This window comes from Carettochelys insculpta, chromosome 7, assembly GCF_033958435.1.
Source record: "Carettochelys insculpta isolate YL-2023 chromosome 7, ASM3395843v1, whole genome shotgun sequence".
Classification (NCBI taxonomy): Eukaryota; Metazoa; Chordata; order Testudines; family Carettochelyidae; genus Carettochelys; species Carettochelys insculpta.
The window spans coordinates 26,592,933-26,612,153 of record NC_134143.1 but is presented as its reverse complement, the minus strand read 5'-3'; the positions used below and the strand labels follow the sequence as shown (position 1 = coordinate 26,612,153).

The 19,221-nt window shown below is 44.7% G+C and overlaps 1 protein-coding gene across 2 annotated transcripts in view; it reads right to left on the bottom strand.

The window, feature by feature from the left end:
• Positions 1 to 18,336, bottom strand: part of ZNF365 (zinc finger protein 365) — a 63,579-nt gene extending 45,243 nt beyond the window's left edge. The window contains exon 1 of one of the 2 annotated variants that reach the window (XM_074999467.1): positions 18,319 to 18,336. The gene's annotated coding sequence lies outside the window, so the exon portion shown is untranslated. Of the gene's footprint in view, positions 1 to 4,167; positions 4,275 to 18,318 lie in introns of those variants that run through there. The other variant, XM_074999466.1, reaches the window with a different exon arrangement.
• Between the last annotated feature and the right edge of the window lie 885 nt (positions 18,337 to 19,221).

The following is a 19,221-nucleotide window of genomic DNA, read 5'->3' as shown; positions in this document are numbered from 1 at the left end:
AACAAAATGATTTATTCAGTGATGAGCTTTCATGGGATAGAGTGGAGAGGGAGGCAGCGGTAGCAGCCCGGGTGTGTGGGGTGGGGGCAGACAGAGCTATGTCTCCAAGCATTGCTGGAGCTTCAACAGCCCCACACCCCCAGCCAGGAATATTCATGGTGTTTGGGCACATGGAGCCCATATAACTTGCTGCCTATGGCAGCATAACAGACAGGTAGCCATGTTAGCCTGTATCTTCAAAAACAACAAGAAGTCCTGTAGCAAAAACAAGAAGTCCTGTTAGTCTATAATGTGCCGCAGGACTTGTTGTTTTTAAAGACTAACAGACATCAGGAATCTCAATACACAAGTTGTTCAGTGAACACTTCAGTGGAGTGGGCCATTCTGTTAAAGACCTGAGAATTTGTTTTATAAGAGAGACTTTAAAAACAGATTGCATAAAGTTGTGAATTGGAATTCATATTCAAATTCAACAAGAAGCCCTGTGGCACCTTAGAGACTAACAGATATTTTGGAGCATACGCTTTCATGGGCAAAGACCTGATGCATCCGATGAAGCAGGTCTTTGCCCACGAAAGCTTATGCTCCAAAATATTTGTTAGTCGCTAAGGTGCCACAGAACTTCTTGTTGTTCTCGAAGATACAGACTAAACATGGTTATCTTTCTGATATTCAAATTTGACACATTAACACATGGTATGAACAAAGTACAAGGACTGCTTCCCTTCTTTTGATGCTTCTAATTATCTCAGGCAAGAAACTTAACAACCCGCAACCCCACCCGCTCCTTTAGTCCTGTGTACTTGATTGGTCAGTTTTTATTGTTTTTTTTTTTTTTTGGACCTCTGTACCTATAGATGTCAGTCTCTACTGGAAATGCTGTTGATCTGATAAAGTGGGTCTGTCCCATCAAAGCTCATCACCGAATAAATAATTTTGCTGAAGTGTTACATTTCTGCTGTGTTGGTTGCTTTTTTTTTTTTATGGCAGGATAAGATAATGAAGACTATGATTAGCCACATCTGGGTAAACCTTGAGATTGAAAATTGGAAGAATGTGGCTTTTCAAAACGGGGTAAAAAACCCTGATGGTTTAACACTTTGTAGCTTTGTTTCATATTTTGTTGCATACGCATGCCTGTTAGCTCAATATAATTTGGAACTTTAGGACAACAACAAATTGTCCACATCAAAATATGCTTTGCAACTGTGTCCATCTCCAAATTAAGTTACCAATTCTTTTCTAGAACACATTTCCTGTTCTGGAAAAAAGTAATTATAAACATGAAGTATTCCTCCATTTTTCAAATTTAAAACATACATATATATATAGTCATTAAAAAGAGGGGGAAAGAGCAACTAAAACATTTCTTAATTGAAAGCTTTTTTTTTTTTTGAGGTTGAAATAGTGGATGGGAAGAGCAAAGATGGTGCTTCAGAATGCTAGTTTGTTTTTAAAAATTTATTTACATTATCATGATGAATATACTCATTCCAGAAAATCTGTGCACCCAAATATCTAAACAAGTTGAACTTCTCTAGTCTGGTACACTCTCATCTGGCAGCATCTGTAATCTGGCATGATTTTAGTTAGCTGGACAACCACTTATCATGGGTATGGCCAAGTTTGCCATAATTCCATAAAGTTTTACAGCTTCCAGTCCTGCCTGTCAGTGTTCCGTGCTTTTATTTAGCTGTAATTTGCCCCTAAATGTCTTCTAAAGTCCAGTAAGCAGTGAAAGTGTTGATAGTGTTGCTAGACAATATTGACTTCCCATGGTCTCGCAAACTTTCGTTTGGCATGGGTCAAGTCCTGAGGGTGCCAGACTAGAGATTCAAGCTGTAGAGACTTCTCTCTCTCACACACAGTATGCTTTATTTTTCAGGATAAAATAAGCTATAAAAGTATAAGCTACTATTTATTATTGCTATTATTTATAATTGAAACACTAAAAGTGAAATAGGGTGATGTCACTTCTCATATAGCAGGTCATGAAACACTCAGGACTGCAGAAATATTAGACAACCAAACCTCAACCTCACCATTAAATCTTAGCTTTATAATTATGGGAAAAAAGTTCTTCCTCAGAAGCAAAAATAGTATAATTAGCACCTTGCACTAAGCAGAGAATATACCCATCTTGGATCGAGTGGAAACTTGTCTTCTTCCTGAGGGTTGCCCTCAAAGTCAAATTAAGCAACAGCAAACAATAGCTTGGTTGTTCCTTGCATGAAATCCTGGCTCTTTATTGTCCTGTTTATTTATTATTAGAATAGTACCCAGGAGCCCTGGTCATGGACCAGACATCATGGTGCTAGTTGCTGTACAAACACAGAACAAAAAAAAAAAAATTGGTCTTGCCCCCAAGCTGCTTACAATCTATGTGTAAAACAAGAAGGATACAGACATGGAAAAGTAAAAGGAAACAATATTGTGCAGCATAATAGGCAAAGGTCTCAGCACGTTAACAGTCTACCTCTTGCAGAGCCAGAATTTCATCACAGAATTTTCTTGGCTGGATCTCACTATCCTAGATGTGCCTGCCTCCGAGAGAAACATTCCAATCGTTGATCTAACAGAGCAGATAAAGTTGAAGTATCCATGGACTGAGGTAGCAAAAATATAAACTTCATCTCTATTCATGCGTCTGTTGTGTTTGCTTTTTCCTCTCTTCTCTCCCCAATGTTCTGAGGAGGTGGGAGATGAGCTGTTTGAGAAACAAATGTTCCCTTTTTGGCCAGTGCTGGCAGCCGCGGTGTGCCTGGTGGGCAGTTGGAGACATGGGCATGTGGTGCTGCGTGAGGCTGTAGGCAAGCCTGGCAGATAGCTGAGCAAAGAGACGGTCCAGAGGCAGTGGTGTGTGGGCATTGGGTAAACTTTTTTTTTTTTTTTTTTGTGAGTGAGGGATAGCTCAGTGGCTTGAGCATTGGCTTGCTAAACCCAGGACTGTGAGCTCAATCCTTGAGGATGCCCTTTTAGGGGTCTGGGGCAAATAAATTAAAAAAAATCTGCCTGGGATGGTGCTTGTTCCTGCCAAGCCAACAGGGACTGGACTTGATGACCTCTTAAGGTCCCATCCAGCTGTATGAGGTGCCTATGTCCATATATTCATTTTATAGCATGCTCAGGCATTTGATATCAACGTGACTAGATTTGTATGAATGTAATTTATATAAATACAGCAGGTATCTTTCTTTTAAAGCATTTTTTTCTATGTAAGTTTCTAGAGTTGGGAGAAATTCTGAGTTAAGCTTTTTTTTTTTTCTTAAATCATAGAAGGGGAGAAATGTGGCGGGGGGAACAATTATTTAATGATGGTAGATGCTAAGATTCAAAAAGTTGAAATTCTTATTACCATTAGTCACAACAATATCATTCAAGCACATCCTAATGCGTTTCAAGTTTCTTGTTTTGACGATCTGAGCTTTTGACTATCATCAAAGGAAATAGTGGTTTGGTTTGTGAGTGTGCATACAGTTCAATCAATAGTTTCCAATATTTACCCATAAAAAATCTAATCTTTTCAAGCATAAAGATGATTTGCCAGACCAGTCTTGAATTAGGGATATTAAAATGGTAAACTAGTTAAAAGTTAGTTCTTAACCTGGTAACCATTTTAACTTAGGGCCTGGTCCCTGGCCCAGTCACACCATGGTCATGACTGTGAGGTCCACCACCAGTCCCACGGAGACTGTGAGGGCCCACTGTGGCTGTAGGGTCCTACTGGCCAGCCCACTGGCCCCTCTGCCTAATAGGAATTCAAAGATTGCCACACTTTTATGGTTGTCATTCTGTATTTGCCACATTTGCCTCCCCACCTCAGTAAATGTCCTCCCTCTCCCCACAGCCAGGCACTCCCAGACCCTCCCTCCCTCCCCCCCCACCCCCCGACAGCATCAATGCCCTCATCAGAGCCAGGCACTCCCAGCCCCTGCCCCTGCGCGCGCGCGCGCACACACACACACACACACACACACACACACATATATATATATATATATATATATATATATATATATCTATATATCATCAATGGCCTCATCAGAGCCAGGCACTCCCAACCCCACCACCACTCATGCACTCCCTCTTCTCAGAGCCAGGCACTCCCAGCACGTTCCCCCCCACCCCCAACTTTCCTGTGTCAAGGCATCAAGATCTGACACTCACTTTGGCAGGGCTGTGCTGCAATCATTCTGTAAATAGCCTCTGAGCATCCACTGTCTAAAAGGTCACTGAGTCTGACTCACTGGATGTGGAATACCTATTGACAATCACTGGAAAAAGAGAAAAATGTTGGGTATCCCATTGTAACAGGTTATTTGAGATCTGTTCCATATGCATTCCGTAACTCCCCCCTTTCTGACTGCTTATATTCTGACACCCTTATATCCTGTATTGGCAAAGGAACTGAGGGACAGTTGACCCTGCTTTACCCTCTGTGTCTTCAGATGGGGGTGGGGACAGGACATGAAAGCATTTAGGGCACTGCACAGAGCTGTCCTAGCAGGCACTACTGCCCAAAATCTTTGATCCCCTGTGCACAGGGCACATGTGGAATCTGTGTACACAATTCTTCTAAGAAAACCCCACAGTAACAACAGAGTAAGAAAGTTTGTATGAGCGATTTTAGTACCTAAAGCCTTGTCAAACTGAATATTTCAGGACTAGAGATGTAGCTGGTATGATTATGAATGTAATTGTTAGACCAGCTGAACACTGCTTCACAAATTTACATGGGAAGATTTTTTTGTTACTGTATATGAACTATAGTCTGACAGCAGTTATCCAAAATATAGCCATTTGCAAGAGGCTGAGCTGTGCATCCAGCAAAGCATGTAAGCATGTTTCTTAACATTGTACATGCTGAGTGTTCCCACCATATGTTCTATATCATAGCAGAAAAAACACATGCTAATAATTATTGGCTGTATACTGTTTAGATCATTTAATATTTCTGCTAAAAATATTACAACCTGCAGATACTAATAACATGTTTTATTGATCTGGTAAATTTCTGATCTTGCCATAAATACTGTAGGAAAATGCTTTCTCAGTTTAAAGAATTAATTTAATTTTCATTGCCATCTGAAATGCCAGAAGCCACTGGAGGAGCATTCCAGAATTATAAAATTCTTAAACAAAAGGCCCACCCACCAAATCTCAATGCCCTTTCTTCATTCTTCTTGTTTGGATTAAATTTCAGCCAGGTATCTCTCATCTGAAGAGTGATGTTCACCCCCATATAAAGGATATTCATCCAGGTTGAGACTGAGGCACACTCATGTGAGGAAGCTTTCTATATTCAGCCTGTTTCATGGACAAAAAACTTGATCCACTGCCCATTTAGGTCAATGGAAGGACTCTTACTGACTTCAGTTGTTGTTGTCTCAGGCTCAAATAAAAGATGTTGGTCAGTAGGACTATTGGATCATTGGCAGCATCATTTGCCGCTTTAAGGCTACGTCTACATGTGAAGCCTACATCGAAGTAGCCTATTTCGATGTGGCGACATCGAAATAGGCTATTTCGATGAATAACGTCTACACGTCCTCCAGGGCTGGCAACGTCGATGTTGAACATCGACGTTGCGCAGCACCACATCGAAATAGGCGCTGCGAGGGAACGTCTACACGCCACAGTAGCACACATCAAAATAAGGGTGCCAGGCACAGCTGCAGACAGGGTCACAGGGCGGACTCAACAGCAAGCCGCTCCCTTAAAGGGCCCCTCCCAGACACACTTGCACTAAACAGCACAAGATCCACAGAGCCGACAATGAGTTGCAGACCCTGTGCCTGCAGCATGAATCCCCCGCTGCAGCAGCAGCAGCCAGAAGCCCTGGGCTAAAGGCTGCTGCACACGGTGACCATAGAGCCCCGCACGGGCTGGAGAGACAGCGTCTCTCAACCCCGCAGCTGATGGCCGCCATGGAGGACCCGGCAATTTCGACGTTGCGGGACGCGGATCGTCTACACGGTCCCTACTTCGACGCTGAACGTCGAAGTAGGGCGCTATTCCTATCTCCTCATGAGGTTAGCGACTTCGACGTCTCGCCGCCTAACGTCGAAGTTAACTTCAAAATAGCGCCCGACGCGTGTAGACGTGACGGGCGCTATTTCGAAGTTGGTGCCGCTACTTCCAAGTAGCGTGCACGTGTAGACGCAGCCTAAATTAGCAATAACTTTAATAAGTGGCTGGAGAAGATCAACTTTGAACTAAATTCCTGTAGTGATAAATCTATGCCATTAGCTGTATCTAAAACGATGGTGTGCAATGATAATTCATGGTAACACTTCCCTTTTCAGTTTAATTTTAAACTCAGAGAAGTCAAATGATGTAAAGTCTTGCAAATAGTTGCCTATACAAAGATTTGTATCTGACATATTTCCACTACAGAGACTATCTAAATACCGTACAGTGTGCATTGAACACATTTGAAATGTTTGATATTCAAGAATAGGTGCAACAAGCTGTGGGAACCAAGAAAGAAAAATATTGCAATTCTGTTAAGAGCAACTGTAGACATTTTATACCTGCTAAACTAAAAAGAAAGGCTTTATATTTAGAATAATTTGATGCCACAACACTCAAGTAGAGCAGTAATTTAGATATATACTGATGTTACTGCTACTACTCAACTTTTCTTCTGCTAAATCTGTAATCATTTAGCTGTTGTGATCTTAAACAAGTGGGCTGCGTCTACACTAGCACGCTGCGTCGAAGTAGCCTATTTTGAAGTATTGTGTACACATCCTCTGGGGTTGGTGCCATCAATGTTCAATGTCGAAAAAGCGACGGGGAATGACGAAAGGAGCTGCCCTGAAAGAAAATGTGGAGTTTCTACACAACACAAGTGCTCCCCGTCGAAATAAGGGGCCAGCAAAGCCTGCAGACAGGGTCACAGGCTGAACTAGCCCTTCCGGGGCAACAGCAAGACACTCCCTTAAAGGGGCCCTCCCAGACAGACTTGGCCTGCACAGCACGAGGTCCACAGAGCTGACAACAAATTGCAGACCCTGTGCACACAGTATGGATCCCCAGCAGCAGCAGCAGCCAGAAGCCCTGGGCTAAAGGCTGCTGCACATGGCGCCCACAGAGCCCTGCAGGGGCTGGACAGAGCGTCTCTCAATCCCTTAGTTGATGGCCGCCATGGAGGACCCCGCTATTTCAACGTAGCAGGATGCGGATCGTCTACACATGCCCTACTTTGACGTTGAACATCGAAGTAGGGCACTATTCCCATCTTCCGCCTAATGTCGATTTCAACATCAAAATAGTGCACGGCATGTGTAGATGTGACACGTGCTATTTTGATGTTGTGCCAGCTACTTTGAAGCAGCCAGCTAGTGTAGATGCATCTGTGGTGAATAAAAGGATGGTCTGAGGGGTTGATTCTTCTGAAAAAATCTTTTGCCTGAGCACTGTCAGAGCCACAGTATGGATCCTGGGCCTAATTCTGGCCTCCTCCTGTTGCTTTGTGCTCCTCCATATGCAGCAGAGTAAAGGAGCAAGAGGCCTGTAATACTGACTACCTAGGAACTCCACTTGTGGTAAATGGCCAGTATAGCAGATTGAGGCCACTCAGTCACAAAGGTGGCATAAAGCTCATCCCCTGTTGAGCCTATCTACCTGTATTTCCACACCAGGCCAACTTAGGCTGCATCTAAACTACAAGCTAAAATTGAATTTATTAAAATGGATTTAATGCTGGGTTTTATCAATTCAATTTTGAGCATCCTCACCCTCCCACATGCTCCCCACAAAATCAACTTTTTGCTGCCACATGCAAGTAGCTCAAATCAAGTGCTGAAGCAGTGTATTGTGGGAACCTAGCCCATAGTTCCCTGATCCTATTAGCATTCTGGCTATTTTCACTGGTGCAGCATGGGGAAAAAATGTCCTGCAAGTAGATGTGGGTATTTGACAACATCTTCCCACATTTCATTCCCCTCTTTCCCCTGCTGTGTTAAACAAACACCCCTTTTTCCAGATGGGGGCTGGCTTGCCTTTATAAGAGATGTGCTTTTTATAACTGAGGGGAGGGGTGGTAAACCTGTCCCAACTGAAAGGTTTTTGAAAACAAGATGCAAAAGCACTCGATCTTTGCAGGCTTGGATCTGGATTTAGACCTCCTGGCAAAGAAGACTCTCAGAAGAGGAATATGTTTAAGTAGACACAGCTGCTGCACTGAAACTGTCAGTTAATCAAACCTGGCCACTGCATAAACAATACCTCATTGGCTCACTCCTTATAAAAATGCAATTTAAAATATCAATCTCTCTTATTTAAGAGAAAAGGAATAACACTTTTATTGGGTATGCTCTTTCATGTTTTATGTTTAAACTGGAGCATCTTTCAGGACAAATGAATAATAAACCCCAATTTTTATAGCAAAAATAGGGGCTTAGTAAATAAACACAAATTACAACCAAAGCAAACAGAGATGCAACTGAATGAAAGACTAAATTTTGAATTAAAATGGTGCTAATAGAATAAAATAAAATGATGTTTGAACCAGCTGGGAAAAAATGTCTCAAGGAGAGTAATAAATATTCACATTCATTAGGACACAGTCACACTGATTGTACACACACAACTCCCATTGATTTCTTTTTGGTTCCAGTTCAAGTCGATGTCAGTTTAAATGAGTAAGGGATGCAGACATGACCTCCTTTATGCTATTGATAGAATCACATTGCATGGATCTGACAAACAAAAATGTGCCTCAAAGGCTTTCTCATTAGCAATTTAAAATGTTAAGAAGGCTTGCACAGAATTCTGTTGATTATCTACACTATGTGGGGGAAAAAGACTTTCAGAGATGTTAAACAGTATGTATAAGTGAATGATCTGACTTGTCCTTGAAAGGATTTATTACCTCCCGCCCCCCCCGCCCGCCCAACCCACATTATTTTTGGCAGAAGCCATTTGGCGTGCCCTTGAGACATCCACTCTGTAGTATTTCTAGAAGCAAGTACTCCTAGAAAACTTGAGTATAGGTTGATTTGTTCTAGAGGATGGATTGGAAGAACTGGCTAAATCAAGGGATGTGAAATGTAGTAACTATTGGGTTGCAGATGCATGGTCCTGTATCTACATTGCTAGTCTGAAGTGGTCCAGTAAATGGTTTTGTTTTGTACTGCATGGTCTTTTGTACATGTAGACAGAATCCAGTGAGTCACAGCTTGGGACTTTGTTATATGTTTATATAGGTAGTACCTACCACAGCAGGCACAAGGCCTCTACATGCTACCAAACTGAAAATAAGTAATTATTGTCATGTTATAGGTTATGCAATATCTTAATATACTCTAACAAATTGGGATGGGATTAAGAACCCCTTGCCATGTGGGTCAATTTTCAAAGGAATTCTTAGAAGTTATGCATATTTTGTAAATGCTCTCCAAAGGATTCTGCCAAGTCTGTGGTTTAGAATTAAAATGTGTAAGAGATGCAAGTTTAGTAAATGGATCTTTTTTACCTAGGCCTTTCTAGTGCTCTGACATGCTGCAAGAAAGATGATTTTAAATTTAGGGAAGAAAGAGGCGGCCTCTCACAGTGGATGTACTCAATCCAGCATAGGGCCCTCTTGCTCTAAATAAACTTCGAAGCTAGGCTGTATAAAGGTGCTATGCTGTGAATTAACATAGGATCCTCTGCATACTGAGTAGATTTCTCTAGTGACTCCAGATATGCCAGCACACTATACTAGTTCCAGTACTAGTTCACAAATGTGATTTTTGGGGCTTGAGCAGTGCCATCTGTGGCTATCTAATCTAGGGCTGTCAACCCCCTCAAAGAATGCACAGTCAGTAGTCTAGCTCATCAATGGGATATCAGCAATAGAGGAGCTATGTTGTAGCTGAGAATCTGTTATACGTATGGGGGCTTACTACCATATTTTCTGCTTCCTCTTTGTTCCCAGTTATGTGGCCTTCTTCTGAAGTAGAGTGAATTCCATCCCAAATGGACTCTGACAGGTTGGACCACTTAGGTCTCCCTGAGAATGTCACCCAATGTGGTGAGCATGCCACTGAGCCTGCCTACCTACCCTCTGGGGCACTCCAGTACCCTGTCCTGCTGGTGAGAAGCTCTGGTCCCCCCCAGCAAAGGCACAGAGCTGAGGTGACAGCCTCCAGTAGAGTAGTGCAGAAGCTGATAACAGCTCTGGGAGGGCTCAGCTACAGGGTTTGACAGCACCCAGAAGCATAGCACCAAATAGGAACAAACCCCCAGATAAATCAATCTGACTCTATATAAAAGGTTTACACAGAGAAAGCTCATGAAGTTCACCCCATTTATCAATGAAAGAGGATATGTACAATGGTTGCTCCCCCAGGTAACAATTATTTATACTGGATTTGAAAATAAACAAGTGCTTTTATTAAGTTTAAAAGGCTGGATTTAAGTGATTGCAGTGAAAACAGACAGATCAAAGCAAGTTACTAATCTAAAATAAACAAAACATACCAGCTAAGCCTAATACGCAAAGGGCTTGTCTACACTACCACCCTCCTTCGAAGGGAGGATGGTAAGTAGGGTGTTGGGAGTTTACTAATGAAGTGCTGCACTGCATATGCAGCACTTCATTAAGCAAATTCCCCCCGTGGATACTTCAAAGTACTGGCTTCCGTCTAGCCATGGCTCACCCACTGGTACTTCAAAGTACCAGGGAAACTTCAAAGTCCCTTTACTCCTCAAAATTTAAAAAGTTTAAAACTTTGAAGTTGCCCCAGGGAGGAATTTGCTTAATGAAGTGCTGCATATGCAGCACAGCACTTCATTAGTCATCTCCCAACACCCTACTTACCATCCTCCCTTCAAAGGAGAGTGGCAGTGTAGACACAGCCTAAGAGAAATTGTTACAAATCATAGTTCTGACCCTCATCCTTATTTCAGGCAAAATCCTTCAAGCGAGAGCTGATCTCTTCTCTGGCTTGGGTCCAAGAGTTTCTTGTGTAGCCTCTGAGGGTGGGGAGGCAGTTTCAAAGGGCAGCTGAAGATGATCACTCATTGCATTCCATCTCTTAAACCAAATTTCTCCAAGGTAGGAAGTCTTTGTCTCCTTCTCCACAGGCCAATGGAAACATATCAAATTCAAGACAGATTCTATCACTAGGTGGCATACCACATGCCTTTGTAGGGCCAACCACTGTTTGGGCTTACAGGAAAAAAACAAAAGCATTTACAGATCATTGTCTTGAGCACCAGGCTATTTAACTTCCTTAAGTACCATTAATGGCTATGATTAGACTTAGAATTAATAAAATAGACTTATACTTCATATTTCTAACTTCACATACAAGAATGATATGTACACTCCAGGGAACCTGATAAGCTACTTGTTGTCTTTTGTATAAAGCATGTTTGAAGTATGCATATTTATTTTCAAAAAGCATACTTCCATAAAAATACAGGGGTAAAAATCAGACTGTTCATGCTAGTTGGCTCAGAGTTGTGTTACCTGTGGTGCAGAAAACAAGCATTGTGCACTTCTGCTTAGACTATACATGCAATGGGACTGATTTTACTCTCAAACATGTATGGGGTTTTAGATTCTCTAAATTCCAACTTCTGTAGTTTCTATTAAGATGATATCCCATCCATCAGAGTTCCATTTTTCTCTATAAAGCCATGCCCTTTGCTACTAACAACTGTATTTATCTCACTCCAGCCAATAGCATTCATTTGCCACAAATACTAACTTCTATTTTCTGAAGCAATGTGGTTTCATGAGTGTAAACAAGATGTTGTCCTCATGACTGTTATTATCTAAGGAAAACCTTATAGGGAAAAATTAAATCTAACAAATGAGAGGAAGAGGTAGCGCTTAAAATCCCAACCAACCAAGCTTTTTATCAAGGTCAGAGGTGGCAAAGGAAACCCACCCCTGCGAAACCACAGATGACAAAGCTGGTTGCCAATCTCATTATGTTAAATGTGATATATAATTCTTCACAAGACACATAACTAGCAGAATTAACACAATTACTGAAGCATCATCACATTAATTAGCATAATTAAAAGGAAAATCAACATCCCAAAAATATTGTTAAAAATTGATGTATTACTTCAATTTGAACACTGACTACAACTCCTACCCTTAAAAGATAAGGAACAGTTGTCTGTTTTCAGTCTGTTAAAAGAATTATTAATCTGAAAGAACTGGTATTGACCTAATTTTTTTTAAATAACATAATGAATAGTAAAGAAAATGAGAGTCAGGGAAATTAATCTCTTTAAATAGATCATTCTTCAACTTTGATTAACAGTCCAGCTTAAACACTACAAAATTATAAATGAATGATTCAGTAATTTTATCCAAGTATTCACAATAATGTATTTTAATACTGCATGATTAAATTTGTAATATATTTGCTAATACAGGATGAACCTCCTACCCGTCCAGCATCTTTGGTGGGCCCAAGAGCAATGAGTTCAGATTATGGGAGGGGGACTCCAGGCTAGGGCAGAAGGTTAGGGTGTGAGATGGTGGTGGGGGGAGTGTACTCTGTCAAAGTTTGCAGGCTTTGAAGTAGAGCCTGGGATGGAGGGTTTGGGGTGCACCAGGAGGGGGTTCCAGTCTGGGGCCCAGGGGTTTGGAATGGGTGATGTGACTCAGCCTTGACCACTGATGGTTGGGGGGCAAGTGCCTAGTGACCCAAGCCATTTAAAGGGGCCTGGAATTCCCAGAATATTTTAAATTGCTGAAGAAAGTATGGCACCTTTAAGGGTGGCTCGCCCTTAGCTCCAGTCTTTCTTCTCATGCCTCCCCACAAAGGCCAGAGCCTCAGCCCCCTACTCTTGGAGACGAGGTGGAAAAAAGGTGAGGTGATGGGAGAAATAGGGTGGGGGCAGGAAATCTGATGTTAATGATTTATAAGAGAGAGAATTCTTTCAACAACATAATTCTTTTGGAGTTTTGTAGTTATCTGAAAACTGATTAATAGTTTAAAAAAATACTCGTTATTTTACTGATTAATACATGCTACGTTAAAAACTGCAAGAACTTTGCCATAGATCCTGTTTGTTTGACTTTTTAATTGGCGTTGGATTTCCAGACAAGTGATTGCCATCAGCATTTGGTTGGGAAGTTGTATTTGAACCATTAGGCTGCAGTCCATCTCTTAATCTACCCTTGAGGAATGGGGGAGCTAACTGGGACAGGACTGCATGGGTGTGGCCCACAGGCAGCAACTAGAAAACAAATAGGCACCATGTGGCCTGGGCCTGGGCATTTCTGGGGCAGAGAAGGGCAGCTGGACCCAGTGGTTAGATAGGTCAAGCTTAGAGTTACCATATTTAAACTTTCAAAAAAGAGGACTCCCCTGATTGGGAGTATCTGTATTAACACATATCACACATTAAAGTAAACCCTCGATTTACTGGACTAATGGGGGGAGGGGTGTCCATTAAACCTGAAAGTCTGTTTAAATCGGAGTGTTTACCGCCCATCCCCCACCAGTTCCTCCCTCCGTCCCTCCCTCCCAAAATGCCTACAATTCACTGCCGCTGGAGCTGAAACCACCGCCGGGGCTTGGGGGCTCTGCTGCGGTTCTGCCATGGCTGGGGGCTCTGCCTTTGGCTGGGAGACTCTGCTGTGGCTGGAGGTCCCACCACAGCAGCCGGGGCCGTTGTGGCTGGAGGCTCCACTGGGGCCTGGAGGAGCTGCCACGCATTCCTCCCACCAGGGTAGGGTGCATACATGAGTGCCATCTGCTTGCATATGCAGCCCACCCCCAGTAGGAGGAGGGCATGGCAGCTCTGGCAGCTGGAAACAACAGCCCCTCCAGAGGTCGCAGCGGTAAGTCACTATACATACTGTGTTTTTGGGGGGGCGGGGGGGATTTAGGATTTTACGGACTCCGGTTAAGCTGACTTTGGGAACAATGGGGGTTTGGCAGATGTCCATTGTTCCCAAAGTCTGCCAAATTGGGGTATGCAAAATCAAGGGTTTACTGTAATACAACATCAACAAGTCCTGTTGTACCTTAAAGATATCTTCAGAAACAGCAAGAAGTCCTGTGGCACCTTATAGCCTAACAGATATTTTGGAGCGTAAGCTTTCAAGGGCAAAGACCTGCTTCATCAGATTCACGCACAAAGCGGGTCTTTGCCTATGAAAGCTTATGTTCCAAAATATCTGTTAGTCTATAAGGTGTCACAGCACTTCTTGCTGTTTCTGAAGATACAGACTAACTCGGCTACCCCTCTGATACTTGTAATACAACATGAGATGGTAGATACTGATAATGGGGTGTCAAGTTACTGTTTGAGGGTGGGGATAAATCCATGATGAGGGATTTCAGCGGAAGACTTGGAAGAATTAGGGCAAGGAGTGAGAATTTCCAAGCCTGTCAATGCTGTACCTCTCATGGAAGCTTATAAGTTACAAGCTCTGAAAATCCTTCTTACAGAGTGGGATATTAGAATGCAGGTATGTTGTATACAGACTCGTGGCAGGTTGCACGATTTGGCAATGGGCTTGGCATAGTGTGTATGGCTATTAGAAGGAATGCTATACTGTACTGAATACAAACCAAACCAGCAGTCATGTAGCACTTTAAAGACTAACAGAATAATTTTAAGTGATGAACTTTCGTGGGACAAACCCCCTTCTTCATCACCTAATAAATTATTTTGTTAGTCTTTAAAGTGCTACATGACTGGTGGTTTGGTTTGTTAGAATACAGGCTAACACTGCTACCTCTCTGCACTGAATACAGTAAGGTATTGAAAGGTATCAAGTATGGAATAATATATTGTTTCACTTTGAAGGCTGGGGTATAATTTGTCTATTGTAAGTACATTGACTCAAGTGAAATTAAATGGGAGTGGAGGGGACAGGTAAAATTTGCCTAGTAAATTTCATTCTTTTTATCCTACTGCAAAAAAATCAAGTGGCTTACATTGTTCCAAAAATTCTCAGCATCATGCAGTTAGTTGCTTTTGTCCCTGCATTCTAGTGCAACAAAAACAAAAATGCAAAGAAAAATGTAAGGCTAAGCAAGAGCACATGAAGCAGCATTTCAGCTCTCCCCTCAAGCAGAGTTTGCTAATGCACATGATTCCCGCCCTTCTGCATTCTCTGCTGTTCCAGTGGGGAGCCATGGTGCAGCTTTTGTGAGCCTGACTGCATACCTCTTGTTGTCTCTGCCTCCTCTTTGCAATGCTGACTTCTGTTCGTACGAGAGACACTTTCAGAGAAATGGCCTGAGACCTGTAAACCCCTTTTAATGTTTGCCCAAGCTGTTGGGCCAGTGTCCCTGAGCCTCTGACATGCAGGATTAAAATCTTTTCTCAAGTTTCAGAGTCGTCAATGTACGAATTGGTCTTAATTTTAGCAATATAGTAGGATGACTTAGGATTTTTAATGTATGTAAACAAGATACAGTTTTACATACAATCATATGTAGCTCTCCCTTTTTATTAGTCTCCATCTGCTATTACTTAGTATCATAAAAACATAACATCAAAAAGTGTTAGAAACCAAAACCCCTTTTTCTCATGAGTACCTGCTTTGACTCCTGCTGCATATCACCATAACCCTTTAATTGTGCATCCTCACTCTTAGCAGTTACCAGTCACCATTGGCCTGGCAAAAAGCCAGGGGTCTCTTACACCGCTGTAGTTTCCCAGCAGCAGTACCTCCCCTGTGGAAAGCACACAGCTCCCTTGTGGCAGCAGGTATATTAGGTAACCAGGCCTCAGGGCTCCTCCCCACTCCAACTCCTGTACTGCCTCCTGCACACACATCCAGCCCTGATTCCTGCAGATCACCCATACACCCTAGCCCTCCCCCACATAGACTCAAGCCCCGCTCTAGCTCCTGCACCTGTCTCTCACACTACCAGGCTATGCTCTGGAATATTGCTATTGAAGGGTACAGCCTCCTTAGGAAGGATAGACAGGGAAGAAAGCGGGGGGGTGTTGCCTTATATATTAAAAATGTACACACTTGGACTGAGGTGGAGATGGGCATAGGAGACGGATGTGTTGAGAGTCTCTGGGTTAGACTAAGAGGGGTAAAAAACAAGGGTGATGTCCTGCTAGGAGTCTGACAGGCCGCCTACCCAGGTGGAAGAGGTGGATGAGGCTTTTTTTAAACAACGAACGAGTCATGCAGGAGTCTGGATTTGGTGGTGATGGGGGACTTCAACTATCCAGATATATGTTGGGAAACTAATACAGCAGGGCACAGACTATCCAGTAAGTTCTTGGATTGCATTGGTGACAATTTTTTATTCCAAAAAGTTGAAAAAGCTACTGGGGGAGGTTTAGATTGGACATTAGGAAAAAGTTCCTAACTGTCAGGGTGGTCAAACAGTGGAACAAATTGCCAAGGGAGGTTGTGGAATCTCCAGTGCTGGAGATATTTAAGAACAGGTTACATAGATGTCTATCAGGGATGGTTTAGACAGTACTAGGTCCTGCCATTGGGGCAGGGGGCTGGACTCGATGGCCTCTCGAGGTCCCTTCCAGTCCTAGTATTCTATGATTCTGAGGACAAGGCAGGCACTTCTAAAGAGCTGTAACCACATACAAAGAATTAATGGCATAAAACAAACATAAAAACACTCCTGATCCGCAAACTGGTGAGTCACCACTTTAATGGTGTGGGCCATTCTGTTCATGACCTGAAAGTTTGCATCTTACTGAAGAGGAATTTTCACAACATTTTGGAAAGAGGCTGCTGAACGCTCTTTTATATTCAAATTCAACACATTAACGTGGTTTGAACCAGGATGGGAATTTTTTAGGTCATTATAGGGGCTCTTTAAGCCAAGTATGCAAATATAATTATTGACCCCCCGCCTTCTGCCCCTCTACTTTCTGATTTGCTCACCTTGATAATATTTTTCTGATTTGTCAACCTTGGTTACTATTTTTGGTTCTCTGTGCCTTAAATATTGAGTCTGTTCTGGTTTGGCTATGATCTGAAGAAGTGGGTCTGTCCTACAAAAGCTCATCACCTAATAAATTATTTTGTTAGTCTTTAAAGTGCTACTGGACTGCTTTTTAGTTTTGATAGTATATAGACTAGCATGGCTTTCTGTTACTTGTAATTTATGTATTTTAAACATTTACCTATTTCCATGCTAATACACAATGCAGTAAACCCTCCAAACACAAGGCATCAAGTTGTGCATAAATGGCTTTAATGCAAGCTAAGCACAATTAGAAGCTGCACTGTGGCTGTCAGCCTGCCTAGCTACCTGCAGCTGCAGGCAGCTAGGCAGACTAAAAGCCTTCTCCCTGTCTTCCCCCAGCAGTGCAGCTCTCAGAATGACAACCATACATCGGGGGAAAGGCAAGGTTAAGCAGCCAGGAAACTGACCAGACCTGGTGGACTGTTCAATTTCATGGGTCCTACAAGCTGAGGGGTGCTGGGAATCAAGCTTCAGCTGGGCTCCCTGCTCTCCTCTGTTTGCAGAGCCAGGAAACTGACCAGGGCTCCTGCTCTGGTCAGTTTCCTTGCTCCAAGGAGTGGAGGGGAGCAGGGAGCCAGGCTGCCCCTGGTTCCCAGCTCCCCTCTCCTCCAAATGGCTGGTCAGTTTCCTGGCTCCTGCAAGAGGTGGGGAGACAGGAACCAAGCTGTCTCCTTCCTGGCTGCCCACCATTCTGGAAGCCCATGGTATACAGGAGCCAGGCTGCCTTGTTCCCATTTTCCCCCAACCCCTGACTTGCATGAAAATTTGAGTTACACAGGGGGTTGCAGGAACACCCCACCCATAACTCCAAGTTTTACTGTGTGTCTTTATAGTGGGCGCTCAGTCAATTTAAGGTCATCTCAAGTCTTTGTACTGCAGGGTTCTGATTGATTGCCCTTGAACTCACTTAACTCCAAGCATTTTTACCAGATGCCTGTACGTGGCATAGGGAAATATGGTCACCCTCTGCTGGCGCACGCAGCCCCAACCCCTCCAACGTCGCTTTGAAAGCGCCAGTGTCCCAGGCTGCGGCCAGCAGCAGATCCTGACAGCGGTGCGTCAGCTGCTTTGGTGCTCTGTCGTGGTCTGGAGCCTGGCTTTCGCCAGCCTAGCCCCTAGCAAAGGGTGGCAGAGGGGGACGCTGCCCAGCCGCCCCAGCAGCGCAGCGGGGGGAACAGCTGCTGTGAGGCGGCACCGCAGCTCTACCAGCGCAGCCCTGGGAGTGGTACCGTCCCGCCCGGGGGGTGGGGATAAAAGTCCCTATCCCCGACCTTTCGCAGCGCGCGCACGAGGCTCAGCCCCCCCGGGTAACTGTCACCCGGCCGCGGGCGGAGGCTGGTCAGCCCCTGTACGGAGCATGCTCAGTTCTAGCACAGTAGCAACTTACAGAGTCCGGCGGGGCGCCACTCGCGCAACCGGCTACGTAAGGACTGGAGCCGCGCTGGGGGCGGGGCCGGAGGGGGGGCGCGGTGGCCGTTGGGCCGGCTGGGCGGAGCGGGAGTTTTGAAAGCTGCAGCCGGCGGCTGGAAGATGCAGCGCTGCCGAGGGCGCTGGGCCACTGGCCCGGAGCAGGAGGAACCGGTGAGCAGCTTCCCCTCCCCTCTCCTCGCCCGGCCACCCCATGCTTGGAGCTGATCCCGGCCTGCTTCCCTCGGCAAGGGCGCGAGGAGTGTGGGCGCCCCCGGGCGAAGCCCGGCGGGGGAGCGAGGCGGGCAGGCGGGGGCCGGCTTGTTGTTGAACATGCGGGGTAGCGTCAGCTCGAGCCCCCTGACGCGTCTGCTCTCCGTGGGAGTTGCAGCGGGGCAGCGGACTGGCTGCCGGGGGAGGGATGATCGGGCCGCAAGGGGGTGGTCTGGAAGAGCCGGGGGGGAGAGCAGGCTGGCTGCGGGGGGGAGGGGGTGATCTGGCTGCAGCGGGGCGGGCAGGCTGGCTGCGGGGGGGAGGGGGTGATCTGGCTGCAGCGGGGGAGAGGGGGTGATCTGGCTGCAGCGGGGCGGGCAGGCTGGCTGCGCGGAAGGAACACGCAGGGGGAGCGGGGACTGAGGACTCACGGTTGGGGGTAGGGGCAGGGGCGCTGCCATATGGGGCCAGAAGGGGTGTCAGTTATCCAGCCGGGCTGAGCCTTTTGTTACCAACTGCTTCCATAACAATTTGCTACCAGCAACAGATACAGACATTGGTTGGTGTAGCAGTTACCCAGCCGGCCACAAAATGCGGGGGGGGGGGGGGGGGAGGGAGGGAGGAAGGGGCTCTTCCCCCCGGGCGGGACGGGGCTACTCCGCACACTGTT